The sequence below is a fragment of the Cupressus sempervirens genome, chromosome 8, assembly GCF_028749045.1.
Source record: "Cupressus sempervirens isolate cs-2001-9-10 chromosome 8, ASM2874904v1, whole genome shotgun sequence".
Lineage (NCBI taxonomy): Eukaryota > Viridiplantae > Streptophyta > Pinopsida > Cupressales > Cupressaceae > Cupressus > Cupressus sempervirens.
In genome coordinates, this window is record NC_143125.1 from 192,426,649 (window position 1) to 192,436,335 (window position 9,687).

The window sequence follows — 9,687 nt, forward strand, 5'->3', positions numbered from 1 at the left end:
CAGCTTAATGTTGATAGATACAAATTGTGAATCTATAAACTCATTTATCCATATGAACATTCTTATGCAGATATGGAAGGATCATCAGACCCATGCTTGATGAAGCATATGGTAAAAGACATGCCTATGGTTGTACAAATACATATACATTAACTACCTAAAAGCATAACAAAAAACATGTGAACTATTTGAAAGAATGTCTGTGATGGATCATGTTTCACTAGATGGAGAAGAATGGTAATCTATATGGAAGTATATATTGAATACGCACAGATGTTCCATCATAAATAAATCACTCAAAATGTTCGATGGAATACTTCAAAGTGAAAGACCATATCACAATCCTCAACAAAAAGAAGAATACTTTAAAGGCATCTTGTCTCATGAATACTATGAAGGTTGATTGTGAGCTATGCTGACATAATCTTCACTACTAGCAAAAATGAAAGCTTTGGGGTATATTCTAAAACATATAGTAAGAAGAACACTATCAAATATCACCCTTATCAATGCATATGTGCATGTCTTAAGGCATGGGAGGTTTTCAAACAATGTAGTCCTATAGAGACTGTGATGAAAGTATAGAGGAAATGGTAGGAAGACAAACTCGAGCTTACTGGGTCATGGCTTTACATGTCTCATTAAATGAAATGGAAAGTTGAATAGTTGATAAGGATTCATAGGGGTACTTCAATAAAATAGATATAAATGGAGAATGAAATGAAGTAATGAACAATTTTCCTAATGCAACATTGAGTCAAGCACTAAATATCTATAGCGTAAGTGGTGGGAGAAGAAGTAGCAGATCATTGTCAATAGCAAGGCCTTTGATAAATGATAACATAGATTTAGAAGATGGTAGTGTGGAGAAAGATGTTGAGAAAGCTGTACAGGAGCATGGGTTTATTAAATTGCAGAATCAAGCCCTACTGTTTGGGATAACATATTGCCTTTTATCATGTGGCATGATTTTTGTTAACAAAGCTATTCTATCTAGTTTTAGTTTTGATGCTAGAATTTCCCTAACATTTTATTAGAATCTTGTTGGTGTGGCAATTTTTATTACACTAAACTTCTTTGGCATCATAACAACTAAACCACTCACTTGCAAACTTGTTAAAGTTTGGCTTCCTATCAATATCATATTTATTGTGATGCTTGTTACAAGAATTTTTAGTTTGAAGTACATAAATGTTGCCATGGTGACAATTTTGAAGAATGTTACAAATAGTATAACAGATGTGGGAGAGGTTTATCTTTTCAAGACAAAGCATAATGACAAAGCTTGGATTTCCCTCTTCTTGATGATTATATCTACCATTTGTGGAGGCATTATAGATCTTTCCTTTCATGCAGTGAGCTATATGTGACAAATTTTGAATTATTTTCTCATAGCTTCATACTCACTTACATTACAGAGGCTCATGGATGTAGCAAAACAAGTCACAAAATCTAGAAACTTGAATGAATTTTCCACGGTTCTTCTCAACAATTCCCTATCATTGCCCTTAGGACTTATACTTATTTTCAATGAGTGGTAGTACCTTTATGAAGCACCAATTGTAGAGAAATTTATCAAACAAGCTGTCATTTCTTAAATTCATTAGTGTTGATATTGGCACAATGATTTTTCTTGACTACTTGTAAACTTGTGAGGCATTTTCTACATAGCCAACATGGATCTTTTTGGTCAGCAATGGGTAATTACATTTCAAATGCTCATCATCTTGTAAGAAAGTTTATAAATTAGACCAAAGGAATTCTTATGACAAGATAAATGAAGGGTATGATAATGATGATGATGCAACCAATGCGAACCTTCCTAAATAGGTAGGTTGTTGGTAGATTTTTGCTTGTATTGAGAGAAGATGCAATGCATAAATTATCATAAGTAAATTCCTTTATCTGTTGGTCAATCTATTTGGGCTTAATATTATACATTTTGTAAAAGTGACTTATGTCACTTATTGTAACTAGAGTTAGGATCTAGAGTTTTTATTGATATGAGTTAGAGTTAGAGTCAATTTCCAAATGCGTGCCAAATTCTAAACTCTAACTTTTTGAGTTGTTATGAACCCAAAATGTTAGTTAAGCTAGAATGGCTAAAAATTGTTGAATCACATTGTAAGAAGGGACTTTTTGGACTTGGAGATAGGGAACACTTATGTTTTGATAACAAGGAAATTTTTGGAAAGTGTGTACAATTGTTGTTAGTGTAATTAGTCATTTCTTATGTTCTTGGTGCTAAGAAATAAAAGAAAGTACATTTTGCATTCTCTTTTCTACTGAGACTAAATTGTTGAAGTGTTGATTCATTAGTTTCAATATTTTCATGTTATGGGGTAAATATTCACGAATCATTGAATTAACATTGTGTTGATGATATCTCTCAAGTGTAGTTCTTGTTGGTTTTCATTAGCAACCTACATCAATTTTATGGAAACATTGAAGTTGTGTGGTGCATTCATCATCAATAGTTTCCTTTCTTTATTCTAAGTTGTTATCATCTTTTTAAAAAATCAAAATTTATCTTACGAGGGAGATGCCCCTCTCAAACACAAAGGAAGATTGTAATCTAGTAATGATCGGTTTCAATCTCTCCAACTATTGGCACAATTGTTACTATTCACAGGGTGAACAGGGTCAATTTTAGAAGTAACTATCATAGTGACAAATCTATTTACCAACAAATTTTTGGTGACTCTACCAGGGATCGAATGAGAAAGACTAATTAGTCGCCTGTAATGAAGTAAGATGGTATTGCCACATGAGGACATGTTTATAGTTCTACAACTGAATCTTGGCTTTCAAGACACACAAGAAGATATTATTTTAGATTTGAACACTTTATCCTAGAGGTGTAGACAGACTACTCAATAATACCATCAAGTGAATTGGGTTCTAGAAGAAGAAGAAGAATTTGGCAAAATCTTGCAAAGAGCTCCTATTGATCAAAATGTTGTAGTCATTGAAAGAATAGTTTCTATTCCAAGAAGAAACAAGAAAAATCTTGGTCACATCCAAGACCAAGTGAACAATAATTAGTAAAATGGTTGATAAAAGGTACCTTCTCTAGAATGAAGGTTGGTGACTCTATTTTAAAGATTGATTATTGATGACTCTATTTCAAGGTGGAAATTAAAAATCATGATTTAGTACAAGAGAAAAGTTGAAAGTGATAATGATAGTGAAAATGATGATGAATACTTTTCACATCCTAAGAAATAGATTCCTAATGAACCTCTACAAGTTGAATTCTTGAAGAATTTCTATGGTGATAGTAGGCTAGATCCTAAAATGGTTCATCCTTCAAGTTTTATGAAAGATCAAAGAAGAAGATGTAAAGGATTATGGTTTTCTTTTTCATGATCAAGAATCCTTCTAGGAAAAAGATTTAGCATATAGAGATAAAGGATTTTTAGTATTCTTCATTACTGATTTAGTATTCAAAACATATTCTCTCTCCCTGTACTTTAACTTCTAGAGAGAAGTTTGGGATTGGGTTGCCTTCTCACACACAAAGTTTCACTCTCCACATAATCAATCCTTCTCTCTTCACGTACTAAAATACTCTCTCACTGTGTACTCTAATTTTTTAACCTAATACTAACACAAACTTTCCAACCCAAAATCCAACTTTAAAATAACCACCGACTAGAAATAAAGTTCAGAGATAAAATTTGAAAGACTAGTTTTATCTGTAGGGAAGGGTGTTCTTAAGAATTGTATAGGTATTATTTGTCTCTTTCAGGTTAGTCATGGTGAGTCTAAAGGTGGTGTGACTTGCATTCATTATCAATGTGTAATTCCATTGACACATGGAATTTCATAGTGGTTTGATAGGAAAGGAAAAGAATTTAGAATGTTGCCAGAAAGTCTTTTGAAATTGCATAACCAAACTAAATCTGTTTACCAAAACGCACATGAGAAGTTGGGAAAGTTTCATGAAGAACTTTATCTAACAAAATCAAATAAAAACACAAATATTGTGAAGAATAAGCAAGGTATGTAGATTGGTTGATCAAATGCCAATTCACAATCCACAAACTTGCAAGCTACAAACTTAGGGGATTGACAGATCAGATTGATACACACATACGAGATATGAAACCAACTCACAATCACTGAAATGTTTGACATAATAATTCTATCATTTATTTCTTAGTCCCGGCTCATTGAAAGAGTGGAATGTAAAATATAGAAATGCATGAAATACTCTAACATAGGATATCAAATGAAATAGTGGTCCTCAATTTTGTGTGATTCATAGCAGGCTTACTTGTCTCATAGCTATCATATATGAAGGATTTGATATGTGCCAATTGTTTGATACAATGACACAATGGGCTGATTAAGAAAAATCTTAAGTCTATAGCTATCAGAATACATTGAAACATGAAGGGAAATATTTATGCGGCAAATGTAGAAGCTTGATAGTTGCATGGATACATTTTCCTTGACAAAATCATGGGAGTCCAAACACATTTAGTCTAGTAACTGAATACCATTGAACCTTAAGGAGTTCTTGGGATTTGTGAAGCTTCAAGAAGATACAATCAATAGTTGGGAGGACTACTAATGACACTCAAGGTCACTGATAATGATATAAGTAGCTAGTTTTGAGTGAAGTTGACATTATATTTCACATTGTGAAGCTAAGAATATGCTTGAGGATGGAGGAAGTTCATGAACTGTTTGACTAAATATCTTAGCTTAATGATGGTAGATGCAAATTGTGAATCAAAAAACTCTTTTATTCATATGAACATTTTTATTTGGATATGGAAGGATCATCAAACCCACGTTTGATGAAGCATATGGTAAAAGACATGCCTATGGTTGTAGAAATACATATTAATTAATTGCTTGAAAGCATAGCAAATAACATGTGAACTATTCAACTGAATGTTTGCAATGGATCTTGTTTCACTAGATGGAGAAGAATGGTAATATATATGGAAGTGCATATTGAATATGTGCAGATGTTTCATCATAAATAACTCACTTGAAATTTTTGATGGAACACTTCAAAGTGAAAGACCATATCATAATCCTAGACAAAAAGAAGAATACTTTAAAGGCATCTTATCTCATGACTACTATGAAGGTTCACTATGAGCTATGTCAAAATAATCTTCAGTACCTACATGACTAATAGCTTTGGGATAGACTCTGAAAGGTATAATAAGAAGACCCTTATCAAATATCACCCTTGTCAATGCATATGTACATGTCCTAAGGTGTGGGAGGTTTTCAGAGAATGTATTCCTATAGAGACTGTGGTGAAAGTGTTAAGGAAATGGTAGGAAGACAAACTCAAGCTCGCTAGGTCACAACTTTACATGTCTCACTAAATACAATGGAAAGTCAAATAGTTGATAAAACTACATTGGAGGACTTCAATAAAATAGATATAAATGGAGAATGAAATGAAGTAATGAAAAATTTTCCTAATGCATCATTGAGTTAGGCACCGAGTATCTATAACTTGGTAGGTGGTGGGAGAAGAAGTAGAAATTATTGTCAATAGCAAGGCCTTTGATAAATGATAACATTGATTTAGAAGATGGTAGTGTGGAGAAAGATGTTGAGAAAATTGTGCAGGAGCATGGGTTTATTAAATCGTAAAATCAAGCCCTTCTATCTGGTATAGCATATTGCCTTTTATCATGTGGCACGATTTTGGTTAATAAAGCTATTATATCTAGTTATAGTTTTGATGCTGGAATTTCCCTAATGTTTTATCAGAATCTTGTTGGTGTGGCAATTATTATTACACTGAGCTCCTTTTGCATCATAACAACTGAACCACTCACTTGGAAACTTGTTAAAGTCTGCCTTCTTGTCAATATTATATTCATTGTGATGCTTGTTACAAGAATTTTTAGTTTGAAGTACATAAATGTTGCCACGGTGACAATTTTGAAGAATGTTACAAATATTATAAAAGTTGTGGGAGAGGTTTATCTTTTCAAGAAAAAGCATAACAACAATGTTTGGATGGCCCTCTTCTTGATGATTATATCTACCATTTGTGGAGGCATTAAAGATCTTTCCTTTAATGCAGTGGGCTATATGTGGCAAATTTTGAATTGTTTGCTCATAGCTTCATACTTGCTTACATTATGGAGGTTCATGGATGTAACAAAACAAGCCACAAAATCTAAAAACTTGAATGAATTTTTCATGGTTCTTCTCAACAATTCCCTATCATTGCCCTTGGGACTTGACTTATTTTCAATAAGTTGCAATACCTTTATTAAGCACCAATTGCAAAAAAATTCATCAAACAAGTTGTCATTGTTTTAAGTCATTACTGTTGACATCAGCAAAATGATTATTCTTGACTACTTGGAAACTTGTGAGGCATTTTCTACATAGCCAACATTGATCTTTTTGGTTAGCAATGGGTAATTACATTTCAAATGTTCATCATCTTGTAAGAAAGCTTTTAAATTGGACCAAATGAATTTTTATGACAAGTTAACTGAAGGGTATGATGATGATAATGATGCAACCAATGAAAACCTTCCTAAATGGGTAGGTTGTTGGTGGATTTTTGCTTGTATTGAGAGAAGATGCAATGCATAACTTATCATTAGTAAATTCCTTTATCATTTTCTCAATCTATGTGGGGTTAATGTTATACATTTTGTAAAAGTGACTTATATCACTTATTGTAACTGGAGTTAGGATCTAGAGTTTTTATTGATTTGAGTTAGAGTTAGAGTCAATTTTCAAATGTGTGCCAAATTCCAAACTCTAACTTTTTGTGTGTTTTCGAACCCAAAAAGCCAATTAAGATAGAATGGCTACAAATTGTTGAATCTCATTATAAGAAGGGACTTTTTAGACTTGGAGATAGGGAACACTTATGTTTTGATAACAAGGAAATTTTTGGAAAGTGTGTACAATTATTGTTCTTATAATCAATCATTTCCTATGTTCTTGGTGCTAAGAAATAAAAGAAAGTACATTTTATATTCTCTTTTCTAATGAATCTAAATTGTTGAAGTGTTGTTTCATCAGTTTGAATATTTTCATGGTATGGTGTAAATATTCATGAATCATTGAATTAACATTGTGGTTATGATAGCTCTCAAGCGTAGTTCTTGCTAGTTTTCATTAGCAGCCTACATCAATTTTATGGAAATATTGAATTCGTGTGGTGCATTCACCACCAATAGTTTTCTTTCTTTATTCTAAGTTCTAAGCATCTTTATTTGAAAAATTAAAAAATAATCTTACAAGGGAGCTACCCCTCTCAAATGTAGAGGAAGATAGTAATCTGTTAATGATCCATTTCAATCTCTCCAACTATTGGCACAATTATCATTGTTCACAGGACGAACAAGGTCAATTTCAGAAGTAACTATCACATTGGCAAATCTATTTACCAACAGACCTCACTTTTGCCTCCACCCCCCTGTGTTGGCCTTAAGTGGAGAAAAAATTAGGACAAGTACCTCACCCCCAAAATAAATTTATTTTGGTGGACACTTCTCCATGGGAAGGTTCTCACCCTAGAAAATCTTATTAAGAAGGGCTTTAGTTCATTCAATAGATGTGTTTTATGTAAAAAAGAGTAGGACACCATTAACTACATCTTTATCCACTATGAGGTGGTTACTATTATTTGGCATCAAGTTATCGATAAACTAAGAATCAACTAGATGATGGACGTAGATCTCAAGCAATTTTTTACCAAACGAATTCTCTAATCACCCCCTTGTTGCTATGCTTTGGAAATTGATCCCCTTGCATGTGTACTGGTATATATGGAAGGAATGAAATGACATGATATTTTAGGAGGAGAAAAAACCCCTCAATTTACTTTCAATATGGGTCTTAGAGTGCTTCTTAAAAATGTAAATGCTAGTTATTGGAAACGCCCAAATTCATCCCCATCCCCCACTAAAATTGAAATTTCTAGGGAATGGGACCTTCTACAAGAAATCAATAGAATTGACACTTTAAGGAAATTGGCCAGAGATAACACCAAAGGGGCTTCACCATTGGATGGGTGATACAAACTTAACTTTGATGGGGTTTTTAGAGGAGAAGTAAAGGTAGTAGGAGGAATTCCAAGGGACTACAAAGGTAAATGTTTGGTGGCCTATGCGGGACCTTTCAGAGAACACATGGTTAAGGAGGCTAAGGGAATGGCAATCCTCTGAAGTATTAATTTTTGTCTACCCTTAGGATTTACTAATATTTATTTGGAGGGTGATTCCAGAGTTATTATAAAAGCCATGCACATAATTACTAGTGTTGGATGGAGGGTCAATAATATCTTGGATGATGCCAATGCCTAAATGTAGAGATTTTAGAACCACAAATTTGTTCCCATATACAAAAATGGATATGGGGTTGTAGACTCAATGGCTTCCATAGGGATAAAAATGGAGTGGTTACAATGTTGGAGAGAGGAAAATATGCTTCCACATGAGATAAGGAACCTTATAATAACCATGCATAACACCATCAATTGGTACATGTGGTGGTGTTGCAAGGGAAACAGTGGCTACCCTTTGTGTAATAGGATTTTCTTACAAGTCTAAATAAACATTTGGCACACTACTATTATAATGAGCCGAAAAGGAAATTTTGGGCTGTTATTCAAGATTTATAGGCATATACTTTTAATGATATCATATCATTATAGGGAGATCTTAAGTATTTATTCCCCTAAATTTTCCTTAAATTACAAATGAAAGTGGGGTACTGATTATTTACACAATATTAAGGGTTCACATGAGTATGGCCAGGTGGATGGCTTCTCTACATACTTTTTGTCACTTTCATCATGACATTATAAGGAAAGGTTACGGCTACATTCAAAAAGGATTTTTGAATCTCATTTGGGCTATTCTGCAAAAAAATCAATTTCTACATTTATTTGAGACCTTCATGCTAGAGACAATGGGTGCCAATAAGCTCCACATTGAGCCTAATAAGATTGACAGTGCCTTTAGGAACAATGTGAAGGTGATTTTTGTGTGTGAGGAAAGGGGTTTGTTATAGTTAATGAAGTGCATGTATGGTGGGCATGATGAGAATATTTCAAAGTAGTTTGTTTCATCTTGGAATAATAGGAAGCTTAAAGTGGGAGGCCTAACATTCAAGGTCAATAAAGAGGTCATATTGAAAGCCACAAGATTGTCCATGGAGGGGAGAAAATGGAAAAAAATGAGTAAGACTTCTAACTACAATGTCCTCAACAAATTCTTCAATCCCCTAGAGAAACCATCTAAAAAGTAGGGTGGGTTTAGTAGGGAAGATTTGCCAGGCATTTGGAAGGATTTTGCCACATTATTACGTAGTAATTCACTCTTGAAGGTAATTTTTACTGTTTACTACTTCTACCACTTATCTTTTCTAAACCATTTATGCTACAAAGATTTAATTTCCATTCTTCTTTATGTGTTTCATTCCATTGAGGAAAAAATTGAGGCTAAGAAAAAAAACAAAGATAGTGTCATTTGCATCAAAGGTTATTGTTTAGGCTTTATAACTTTCATTGTGTGCTTTTTCCACTAGTTAGGCAGCCCATTATTTCTCATGTAGCCATCCCCCCTGAGCCCCATGATGTTGGCCCTTCCCATACTAGAATGAAAAGATCCAAAATGGATTCTCCACCTAAAAAAAGTCTAGCGAGCTCATGAAGAAAGGAAAGTGTGAGTTTTA

The 9,687-nt window shown here is 33.5% G+C and overlaps 2 pseudogenes; both read left to right on the forward strand.

Moving 5' to 3' along the window:
* Positions 1–590: 590 nt before the first annotated feature.
* Positions 591–1,598, forward strand: LOC149542176 (GDP-mannose transporter GONST1 pseudogene; annotated as a pseudogene).
* A 78-nt stretch (positions 1,599–1,676) lies between these two features.
* On the forward strand, positions 1,677–7,056 carry LOC149542177 (GDP-mannose transporter GONST1 pseudogene; annotated as a pseudogene).
* Positions 7,057–9,687: the final 2,631 nt, after the last annotated feature.